Genomic DNA, 12,475 nt, shown 5'->3' with positions numbered 1-12,475 from the left:
TATTTGTCATGCTGTATTTACATGCCCAAGCTTATGTATCCAGTCTTTCTCATAGAGTTGAACGCAGGTGCAATGCAATTCAATATGTATTCCACACCTTAATAAATATTCCCCCTAAACAGCTGTTTCTAAAGCTGTATGAGATATTTCTATGCTCACTGGATTCACTTTCCCAGGAATTTTGATTTTACTTCCAAATAGATGTGAAAAGGGGAGCTGTCACACTCCATTATGGTGACCTCAATGATTCGGTGCCCTATCCAAATCCAGCGGTTTTCCATAACAATGCAAATTAAAGGGTGCAAAGCCGAAGGAGACAAGACTTGTTATTTTCCATCCAAAGGACAGAAGTTCTTTACAACAAAACTTGTCTGTACGCCTTTAAATTGAATTCAAACACCAAATTGGAAGTGGTTTTGTGTGAGACAATCCGCTTTTATTTTTTTTTTTGCTGTCAATTCATGAGGGTCAGCAACTGTCTTGAGAACGCGATGCTGGAGCTGCGGAGTGCAGAGGCCTGAAAAATATGATTTTGTAAATTAAAAATGTAATCATTTCATTTTTTTTTTAAATAATTATGCATTGTGTTACGATGCAGATGTCCAAGTTGGAACAGTTTGTATCAATATTTATGTATATGGAGCAGTGCAGATTATATATATATATATATATATATATATATATATATATATATATATATATATATATATATATATATATATATATATATATATATATATATATATCCCATCATCCTTATCCTGTTCTACCCATGTCATGCAATGTAATGTGGCTCTTTGTATATGTCCTTGTAATAAATAATACCATGCATCTGCAATGAATGAATAGGATGCAGTCAGTGACCCACATCCCAGTGCAATGTACCGCTTAACTCAGACTGTTGTTTTATTCAGGGCACTGTCAACAGACAGGGTGAGGAGGAGGAGAGGCGGGCTTTTGCACTTATCGGCCACCGTGATTGGTCGCCAGATTCGGCTCCTCTCCGCCATTGGCTGCTGGGCGCCGTCACTCTCGATCGTTATCGCCGCTTTCCGCGCCATTCGGCGTGCACGCGCAAGACAAGCAGGCACGTAACCGCTTGGAGACTGTCTGGAGTCTGTCTGAAATTGATAAAATTGGAGATGGAGTTTTTTTACATCTGTTTGCTCATTTGCAAGGAAGGCGCCTGTTTGGAAATGGGATTTTTTAATTTATTTATTTTTCTGCTCTCCACAAACGCCTTCGCCCACGAGTAGTCGAGCTTAGCCAAGAAATTATTTGATAGATAAACGCTGTGAAAGTTTTTTTTTTTCTCTCTTCCACTGCAGACTATCAGCAGACAGCCCTTTATGCACAGGTAGGTACGGCAGGCGCGTGAGAGTGCAAGTTAGCTAACACATAGTGGCTACTGCACCATTAAACATTAGCTAAAAAAAAAAAAATGTTTGTGTGTGAACGTTAGCTAAAAAAAAAAAACACGGGTTTGCTAGCTAAAAATGTTATAATTAGCCTGTTCTACCGCAACAAACTGTTTTTTTAACCGTTAAAACAAGGCGTGTTTCGCGTTTATTAATTGTTTTATACGTATAATTTCCTACGAATTTCACACACAGAAGCTATGTTGTTTTGGAGACTTGACCTCATTCACACTACTTCGCGAGTATGCGCAGGTGACGCACCTTTGCTGACGTGATGTTGTCGATTAACCCCACGCGTGCTTTAAGCTAGCTTACCTGTTACTCAGCAGGCACCTTCGGGGGAAACACCTGACCCCCTCAATTGTCTTTTCAACCCTTTTATTTTCAGCCACACTACCTTTTTTTTTAATTGTATGGTTACAAAACGCCAAAAAAATGCACATTTCAAGCACACGTGTAGGTAACTAGTGTAATAGCTGATATCTGGGGTGAAACCTGTGTGAAATGTTTTTCTTTCTCTTGCTGCCCTTGTTTGTGTTCTGCAGGGGAACCAGCGGTCAGTGCTGGAGTTCAAGAGGAGTGCACCATCCTGCAGGGTGCACACCGCTCAGAAAGGTCTGTTTGCTGTACACATTGTAGGTTCAGACAGGTTTATAATTCATTTTGTGGTGATTATTGCACATTGGGATTACATCTCCCGACAAGCACATTTGAAAATACTTTCAACTTCCAACCAAAACATGTTTTCCCACACTCGTCTGGTCTTTTCACACTGTATTTGAGTCTATATCTGTGACACAAATAGTTGAATTCTGGCTGCTACGTCATTTTAAATGGGGGGGAAACTTCCACTTAAAGTGCATTGGATTTACACATTGTGGTGTATTTGATGTATTTTGAAATTGCGGTCAGTTGGAACAATACTCAACACGCATTTCTACGTTTTTTTGTCTGCAGAAATGGAAATAGGGTAAATATGCATTTAACTGAAAAACAATGTGTAGGTTGAGACGTGTGCACTCGACCTGCTGCTGCCGCCGCCTCACACTCGTCTAGACGCTTCTGCTCTGTCACTGCAGTTGTCAGCAGACAGTGCAGTCATATGACTCGGGGAGCCTTCCTCCCCTCCTCCCAGCGTCTGCTCTTTTGGGGGCAAGATGGCTACTACAGCATTGTTGTTATCCATGACGTATATGAATTGATGTGAGCGGAAGAAAAAAAAAAAAAACATGGTGATACACAGTACTTCACTGAAGCAGACCGCAGCTACTGAAGCATTTATTGAACACCGAAGGGCGGACGGTGAATGTTAACTCTTTACCAAGAACATAACATGTTCTTTTTTAGCGTGTAGTCGATTGGATGAGCATTCAATCACGAGTTTTGCAACGCAGTAGCGGTAAAATGTTATGATCTAGACTTCAACTTTATTCGTTACTTGTTTCTCTACCACCGCGTCTGTCTGTCTCTTACTGGGACGTTTGGTAGCCATTTTGTCTGATTCATCACCGCCAATTGGTGCCAAACGCTCACAGGAGCTCCTTAAATTAGCAAGCATAAGGTCTCTGCAGTTTATATAGATGTCAGCAGTGGCTTCTGATTTTTGAAATATTAGTATTCTGTATTGAATACCGTCTCCACTTACCGTTTGTGCCTCTAAGATAATTACAAGTCAGGCAGTTTGAAAGAAATAAAAAAATCACACCTTTTTCACGTAATTGCAGCATTTTTTTAACACGTGGTGAAGCTGAACCATCATTTTATGCAATGTGATATAATGCGTGAATGAGGTGTGTATTTTTGTATAAATTATCATATTTGGTGGTAATTATTGATAGTCGCTGAATCTAGATTGCATTTCTCATCAGTTTAGAAAGCAAAGGGTAGTGTATCAGGTTACATTTAAAGCGTTGTTATCATAATGTCATCATTTCTATTGTAAAAAATATGGTTTAAATGCTGATAGAAGATGAGCCTTTTATGTACAAGGAAGGTTCCTTTTCATTAACAGCGATCTTCCACTGGATTCGGTGAAACTTGTAAATACATTTTTTTGCAGCTTTAAAAAGTATCCTATTGCACAAAGCAATATGTGGTCTTATTATGTACTTTTTTTTCTCTTCAGTCCACTTATTCTGGGAGAGAGGCTACAGGCCGTGTCAACTTTGGCTTTCGTAAAGTGCTCCAAGCCTCCCCCTGACGTTGCAAGTTAACTCTCACTCAGTGAGCCTGTGATGTTTATCTGTTTGCCATATCAGTGACCAGCCTGGACAGATCTCTTCATTATCACCTGCTTTAGTGCGTTGCTCGTCTGCTGTCAGACGTCGTCTCCTTAAGTCCCGTCTTGTTGTATGTGTTGCTCGCTGATTATGTTTCCACTGAAGAGCACAGAAACACTTAAAGCATGCAGTGTCTTTGCAGGCCTGTCCCACACCTGACCCAGTGACAAAAAAAATGATTGGAATTGCAATTTGAGAGGTAAGAATAATGGGAAGCAGCTCGATTACTTCTTGTCGTAGCTCGGCTCAGTATATAATATTATCCGATTTATGCCTTTTTTTTAATGGTGTGGCTTTCCGCGTTGTTTTCGGAACATAAAATGATGATGTGTTTCACGAAATCACAGTTTTCAGTCATGCATGCAGTACAGTATACGCAGCATACATACCCACAATAATGAGCGGATGAGAATTTGTATGCAGATTATACATTAAGTGATGCATCACTAATGTCGTATCTATTTTAAAATAAATATAAAAAACAACAGCCATGTGTTTTTTTACATTGCATTTTCATTTGCATTTAAATCGCTTCCATTCTTGCGACCCTTGCAGCACAGTATATGCATTTATATATTTTTATTGAATGTGTTACACGCCAAATCTATAAAATGAAAAGGCCTTTTAATTGAATTTCTTTCAGATTTTTTTTTTGCTGTTGTTTGATGATGTTTTTTTGTTTGTTTTCACAGGAGCTCCATGGGTTTTCTAGCAGCCTGTCATGTCTTCAACACAGGAGCGTGTCCACCCCAAATGGTAAGATCCGCATTGACCTGTTCATTAAAGCACATTTGGGCACGTTAAAAGTTGAGAAGAGCTATTCCAGGAATGCTTTAAGGTGCTGCAGTGAGTGCATGTGATTGCCTGAGGGAGATATCAGTCGGCTACACAGGCCAGGATTTACAGAGGTTGAGCCCCGGCTCGCAAAAAAAAAAAGCCAAATTCTACATGATATGATGATGAGAAATGGCTAATCAAATTCAGCGCTGTCATTCACTCGTCAGCGGCAATCATCTTTTATTAACACTGATTTGTGATCTCTTCATAACATAATCATGGATATGGATCTCGTAACTTTCACTCGAGGCTTAGCCGGAAAAATGCTGATGCAAGAAGGGCTCTGAATCTTCATCCCCGTTTTTCCATTGGCTCATTGTCTCCACCCACAGTGCAGTCACGAGGTCTAACATCATGATGATGTCTGAGGCGAACAGGCTTTCATCCAGGCTCTAATGCCGCCTGAGCTATAATGAAAAGATTTTCTCGGGGTTATTTCTGTGCACATACAGAGTAGAATCTGTGCTCGATTCAAAGCGTTGCGTTGTGTACTACAGCAGCGACCTGCCATTGTTGTAAAACGGTGGGTTGTTTATCTCACCAGCCTCTGCTGCTGCGTAATGACGCAGTTTCCTTTTTGACATTGGCGTGGCATATTTTAAATCAAGGCCTTCACTGTATTTTTAAGGAGACTCCTGGCAGTCTGCCAAGACATGGATCCATTTGCCTGTTCCCCTCCTAAGAGCACAACTGCACAGCTGTGATCCTTTAGCTGGTCCTAGCCATCGCTAGCTCAAAGCCAGCGGCGTCCATTTTAGGTTTAGTGGCAAAAAGAGATGAACTATATAATGTAGCTCGCAAGAAAAGGAAATCTGAGCTCGCAGCACAAATTCAGTTAGGGAACGCCGTGACTCTTCTGGACCAAACAAACTTTTTTTTACGTGGAACAGATTTGAGCATTATCCTGAACAAACGGGCACATGTGTGGAGAAATACCTTTATGATTATATATGTTTTTACTGTTTGTCCAGTGTCGCGCGATTCATTTTTATTTAAGCAAGCTTTTTGAAATGAATATGAAATATGTCCATTTAATTTTCATTCTTTTTAAAACTATCCCTAAAATGCTTTCGATGGAATATTTAATACGATAAAAAATGCACGTCATCAAAGACTTAAATAAAATATTGAAGCAGTTGTTAAATTCTATGCGCGTAATAATATACTACGGTAACATAATATTAACAGTATGAAGTTAAATTATTTGCTTTGAAAATATTGTATGCGATGCACTTTGTGCTGTTTTATCTTTTTTAGTGTAAAAGTGATCCAAGCTTCGTCTAAAACAAACATAAGGTGATGAGTAAGACATGCAATGTACCTGGAAAAAAGAAATATTTTCAAAAACAATGAAAAGATAATTTTTTTAATATGTTTGATAATTTGATCTTGCGATTTGAAATTTTCACCAGCTGAATATTACAGAAATTATTAGTCTTCAATATTGTTAAATGCTGTTTTTAACAGTATTTAGGAAAAACTGACGTGAAAAGAAATCATACACGTGAAATAAAATGGCGTTTAATATAAGCATATTTTTCGGTACTTCACACGAGTAATAAACAACATTTAAATGTAAGGCAGCTGTTTTGTGTCTGATTTGTACGATGCATATATTTATAAATTATTGCAGTTTGCAAATACTGTGATGCCATTTTTGCTGCATTAAGCTAATACACACATGTATTAAATGTAAAAACACATTTTATTAATTATGTATATCACGGTTACTGAGACTTTAAAGTGAAATATAATGCCGCGTTATTTGTGTTATTTAGCGTTTGTTGAAAATTCTTCAGATCTTTATGATAAAGTTGCAAACTTTGAATCGGAAATGCAGCATTTATTTAAAAGTTCTGTATATTGTGATGTAGAGCTGCTAACCTGACTCACTGAAAGGTTGTCGCTGACCTTTACCCTTGTGAATACTTGTTTTCGTCCACTGTTAAGACTTCGTGTGAAAGCCAGACTGTGTTCTGATGCCACGTAACACAACAGTGGCTGTCAGTAACATATTAAGCTGGGCCTCTGCTCTGCTGCCATGAAAATAGGGGGAGAAAAGGCACTTTGGGTTCATGCATGTGTTGGAGGCAGGTCGCAATTACCAAAACCTATAGATTAATGTCAGGTTGAGTGTTTCCTTTTTTTTATTTGAGTGGTGATGCACATTCAAACCTGTTGACCTTTTATATTTCAAGCAGGCAGTTTGGACATGCACACTCGAACAACAAGACAGAATAATTTCCTGATTTTATTAAATAGTTGCTCATATTGATACTTCAGTTGAGCACAAATGCTTTGGATGTGCTGTATTCCTTGTTGTTATAACATCTAATATTTCAGCCGATTAGTTAAAGTTGAGTGCGTTTCTTTGATACTGTATTCCTGATGGCCTAATATTAAAATAACAACACGAGAGACTTGTTTACGGGGGGTGAATTTTGCAAAACTATCTTCTTGACGTACGCAATTGATCTTGGGCCAACCGTGAGATCTTTGCCCGGAGATAGCCGACCTTTTGTTTATCATTAAAACAACCGCAAAGCACACGGTTCACCCACCGAACAGAGGTTTTGAATTTCAGGTGCAGCCACAACATCAATATTAACGTCGCATGAATATTAGATCCTCATTAGAAGAAGGAAATTGCAGTGACTATTCTGTAAATCAGGATTGTTAAAACACTTATTTTTGAGCTCTGTGAAAGGTAAGTAAATAACTTATGCAGTGTTGTGCGATTGCCGTGTGTTTGCCTGATTTATTTATTTCATTTTATTTATTTTTTTCCTACTCTTTGTGACACAGCCACAGTCTTAAGATGTGCACATGCAGCATGTCCGATCCCACTCGGCTGCATTGACAGCTTCAGCGATACTTTCTGTTTTAATTTGACTGCAAATCCACCAGTGACTTTGAAATGGAGTGTGCTCAACTATAACACCCTCATAAACGGTACAAAGAAGGCTGTAGGCCTGGCTGACCACTGTTTGACTGCGGTGCGAGGCAGCATGCCTGCTTAAACTGAACAGTAGCCTGAACAAGACTTTCTTGGTGAGGAAACTTCTGGCCTGAGATGAACTTTTTTTTTTTCACTACTTCCTTAACTTTCCCTGAGTTCTCACACACACACCGCTGGATGAAGAGGTGTAAACATTGTGCACGTGTGTGTTGCCGTTGGTCACTCATCTATCTCCGGACTCCCTTTGTCTCAGACGGGTCGGACCCTGTTCAGCTTTGGTATGAAAGGTTGAACCTAAAGTACACAGTGTCCTCGTAACACTATAGTAACAGTACAAAAATCATTTCGGAGTATAAAAAAAAGATTCTGATAATGAAAAATCAGCACTTGTTTTTACACGTTTTAATCATGGATGAATCTAACAGAAGATAAAATGATTTTTGTTCAACAATGGTACATTTAGCTTTTTTTAACCATAAAGATGCTTGAAGTCGAGTCAACTTTATATACCCACTAAAGAGAAACTATATGGTTTATCTAAGCTCTCAGTTGCATCTCGTTTTAACTTTTAACGACGTAACATGCACTTAATGCAGTTGTGCACTCAGTCTAATGGAAACACTATTTATGGGACCAATATTTTTTTGTTTCCATATCAAATTCATACAAGGGGTTTGTGCGTAAAAGATGTTTCTGTCGTTTTCATTTTTCTCTCTTTATGCAATATGTAAAAAAGTAACCCCAGCCCCCCCCCCCCCCCCCCGAGTTGAGGAGCTTTACTGAAAGTTTCCTTCCAAGTTGGATATGTGTGACTTGAGGGTCTTCTTGCATTTTTCCCTAATTGGAGCTTATTTGAACACACCTGGACACACCTTCCACTTTTGCCATTTGACCTCTTGTGAATTAAGATGGCTGGAGTTGGAAGTTCATCAACCCCGCGGTACATCATAGCAAAGGGGAGGCTGCACCACGACTAATTAGTAAATCTCACTTCTCTCTAAGGTGGGGAAAAAATAATTTCCTTTGCAGAGAGGGTTTGGGGGTGGAGGGGGGGTTGATGAGTAAATACCCACCTGCTCCAAGTTGCAGTAACCTAATAAGTCTCCCCGGACTTTGAAAGTGAATATTTCATATTTCACTGATCTCTAACAGCTTTTCTGCATGTCTCATATTTGACTCTCCATAAGCCTTCTAAGATGGGTAAAGGGGAAACACAGACTGCAGGGTCTCTTTCCTGCCACACAATGGCGTGGAAAGGTCAGGCCTAATGAAGTCGGGGGTGTGACCCCTAGTATTCAGTGACTTTGCATGGGCCTCCATCCTACCGCTGCAACCATGCCGCTTAATCCCTTTTTGATCCTAATTGATAGGCATTAACATGATCCTTATCCAGGAGCTGTGTTTTGTCTTCCAGAGCCCTTCTCTCTGGGTGTCAGTGACACAAAGTGTGAAAGCGTTAAACCAAATGTGAAATTGATATTTTTCATGTTTGTGTGCTTTAAAATCTGGCTGTGTTTCTAAACACTCACACAAAAGTGGCCAGTGTTCAGCATTTGCCCTTTGGGGCTCTTAGCGGGACTTAGCGCGTGACCTCTAGAATCCGACTGTGATGTGAATGGTACCAGCCCATTTCCAGTTTGTTTTCCTTTCACTCCTTTCATCTTCATCACTAGGTGATTACCGCCCTTAACTGTTAACTAATTACCCTCTTTAAAATGTTTGCGCTGACTTTAAGTCAGGAGCTGGATCACTTTTATAAAAGTGCAGCTGCATGAACTCCATAGTGCAGGTTTTTTTTTTTTAACCAGCTCCCAAGAGCTTAATTTCAGTGACTTCTACTGTTTGCATTCTGTTTGTCGTACCGCAAACCCTGATAATGAAATTAGCAATAACTTATATGAATTCATTACTGGTAGTAGACCCGAATCAAACCGTGCTTCTTCTAGCTGAACCGTTATTAGTTATGTTTCACTCTAGCAATTAGTATCTCACTTTACTAAACTATTTTAGACCTACTTCACGTTGCAACAGCTTACATTTTTAAATATATATTTTTTTTATTTAAAAAAACCCAGCAATTGCCACTTGGCTCTGTGTTTTTATATATATATATATATATATATATATATATATATATATATATATATATATATACAATAATGCAGGAGATAAATAAGATAAACGCATCATGATGTTTAGAAATACTTCATAAAATGAACTTAGTTACATAGAAATCGATTCGTTATGATACGACTGTTTGTTTTGCATGAAGGTCGCTTCATATTATATGGGATTATTGAGCTATACTGGAGCTTGACCCTCTGATCAATTTGATTGATCTACCCGTTTTATAGTATAAAAGCGTTTTGTGCACGAGGGAAACTTTTACTTCCCTCGTGTTAAGTTAAAAGTTGAATCTTTTAACTTAACAATGACATGATAACGTTGAGCCACGTTCAGTCTTAAAATTATTAATATATTGAGAGACATATTTTTCAATCATTCAGACCGAAAGGAACATTGACACCCTGCCGATCACTGATAAACAAATTGTTTCCCTCATACTTCCACCTAACATAATTGTTACCTCAAAGAGTAAAATCATGTTTATTACATATTATAAAGCAGCATAAAGTAAAATTGTAATCAATTTTCTCACTTTTTCTCAACGTTGCACATTAATTAACCTTTACGGATACATTCCAAGAAAGGCTCACAATTTCTACATTTTACTCCATCTTTGCATCTGATATTTAAGTTTATTTCTAACGTCTTTCCTGATTTGATTTCTCAGATGCTTTGAAATATTTTTTACTATTGAATGCTGGAGGGCATAGCCTAAAAACGAGTAAATACTGTAGGAAAACACTGACTCGAAAGTGGCTGTGAAAGGACATTTGATATACCCTTGAGTTGATGCTAAACCACAGTACATTTTCATATTTTTATTTTGTTTATTCTCTTTGATACGTCCAAACATCGATGATGTCAGTTCCCTCATAATTCATGTCAGTCAAAGTTGTTTTTTTTAGGCTTTATATGGCTAACCATATGTGTGTTAATTCTCAGCACTCTCCAACCTGCACAATTAAGGAGCATGTCTTTCTATTGTGCTCAGCAGTGTGCAACAGCCCACTTTTTCGCTGGAAAATGCCAGGTGTCGTGTTGGTTCTTGTTGGTTTCACACAGCGACTCCAGTCCCTCCCTGGAACGCACTTCCCAGGTCTCCATAGGATTGAGTGTTATTTCCAGCTTGTTTGTTGCCGTGAATAATGAGTGCTCGGTACGGCCTGATGACATAATTTGGGGATTGCTATGGAAAAATAACTAATTATGGAGCGGAGAAACTACAGATTGGGACTACGCTTGTGTACCTCACTTGACTGGCACCACCTGCCCTCTATATGTCACACTCACTTCACTTTATCCCACAGTTGTGAAACTGAGCTGGTGTCTGCCAGTTGTGTGCAACCCCCAGCAGACACATGCGGGTTGGACTTGATAATCCTTTTTGTTATTTATGTTTGAAGGTCTGTAAACAAAAGATTAGATGATGAACAGGATTGATAGGTTGTTGGAAGGATGATACGTTGATGGAGCTTGTTTTTTTTAACCGAGACTGTAGGAAAGTTGAGGAAGTCGGAGCACTGGAGAGAAAGTTCTGGAAATACTGTATTTGTTTGTACGTTTCGAGTACATATTGTTGACTGGATGGTATTTGTCAGATGTTCTGGTTCAACCTGCTGCTGGAAGAGCTCTGGTTTTCTTTAATTGTGTTTAAAATATTTCAGTCAAATGTTCGGGGAATAGACAACATGGCGCTTGCATATGAAGTACTCTGTGAGGAGTGTGCTTCACTCCTGGCTGTGGCTGTCCCTCTCTCTGTCTCTCTCTCTCTCTCTCTCTCTCTCTCTCTCCACATTACCTGCTTGAAAAAGTGGCAAAGTAGTTCATGAATATAAAGCAGTTTTCTGTTTGTGAGATCGCCTGAGCAAGTTTTAACATTTATGCCGGTGTTGCACTGATATAACAAGTTCAACTCATCAAGTGATTTTTTTTATATATATATAAAATTAATTCAGTGTGCATAACTCATTCCTACAGTGTGCATCTAACTGCCAGGCATTTACAGTGATGTTTTACTTTTGCATCGTGTAAATTGTCTTGCAGCATTCCTACCCTCACAGTCTGGCTTTAGCCACCCTGGTATTTTGTATTCTCTTCTGGTTTACAAACATTTTTTATTTTTTTTTGGAGTGTTTTTTATTTTTTCCCATCAATAATTGCAAGGCCAAAAAGTACTTCTTGAGAAAACAAAGAATACAGAAAAAGCAACATCAGCCACATTGTGTGTGTGTTAGAGGTTTGGCTTTCAGGGCTGAAGGACCCAAAGATGCAAGTGTGCAGCATCAGAACCAGCAATATGGTTGACGACTGGCCGTCCACGCCATACGTCAAACCCTTGTTTAAGTGCATGTCGAAACAGGGCAAAGGTCAACGTCATGTGTTGACCTTTTTACAGTGCAGTTTTGTGTCTCCTCTCTGAAATGTGGAACTTTTATTTGTTTTTTTGTAAACACCTCGTTGAGTTTTATCCCGACTGCAGCGCCCACAACAGTTTATTCTCTCCATATTGTTTTTATGAACTCTTCTCCTAGAAATGACACAGATGGGGAAAAAAAAAATCAGATGTAAAACACTTGCAGGATGTTGCTGCATATCAGCAGGGATGAGAAGAGCTTGTTGTCATGTGTGAAGTAGGTCTTTTGAGACATTGAAGTCTACAGTAATTTCCACTCTTCTCAGGATATAGCTGTCAGAAACCATACCAGTAGACTGTCAGTCAGTTCATTTTTAGGAATCCGCTTATTTATCTGTGCCATTTGACCATTTTCGGGCTTCTTAGATGTGCATCCTTTTAGCGTGTAACCGTTTAGTTATTTGCTTTTCTCTGTGAATTTCACTTTTATTTTAAATGATTT

General features: G+C 38.9%; 1 long non-coding RNA gene across 2 annotated transcripts in view; it reads left to right on the top strand.

Moving 5' to 3' along the window:
* The first annotated feature begins 1,079 nt into the window (after positions 1-1,079).
* LOC311028664 overlaps positions 1,080-12,475 on the top strand; it is a 33,521-nt gene continuing 22,125 nt past the window's right edge. For both annotated transcript variants that reach the window (XR_014598758.1, XR_014598759.1), the window contains exons 1-3: positions 1,080-1,357; positions 1,964-2,033; positions 4,390-4,453. This is a non-coding gene — a long non-coding RNA (uncharacterized lncRNA). The remainder of the gene's footprint in view (positions 1,358-1,963; positions 2,034-4,389; positions 4,454-12,475) is intronic.

This window comes from Eutrigla gurnardus, assembly GCF_963514095.1.
Source record: "Eutrigla gurnardus genome assembly, chromosome: 18".
Classification (NCBI taxonomy): domain Eukaryota; kingdom Metazoa; phylum Chordata; class Actinopteri; order Perciformes; family Triglidae; genus Eutrigla; species Eutrigla gurnardus.
This window is presented reverse-complemented; position numbering and strand designations above follow the sequence as displayed.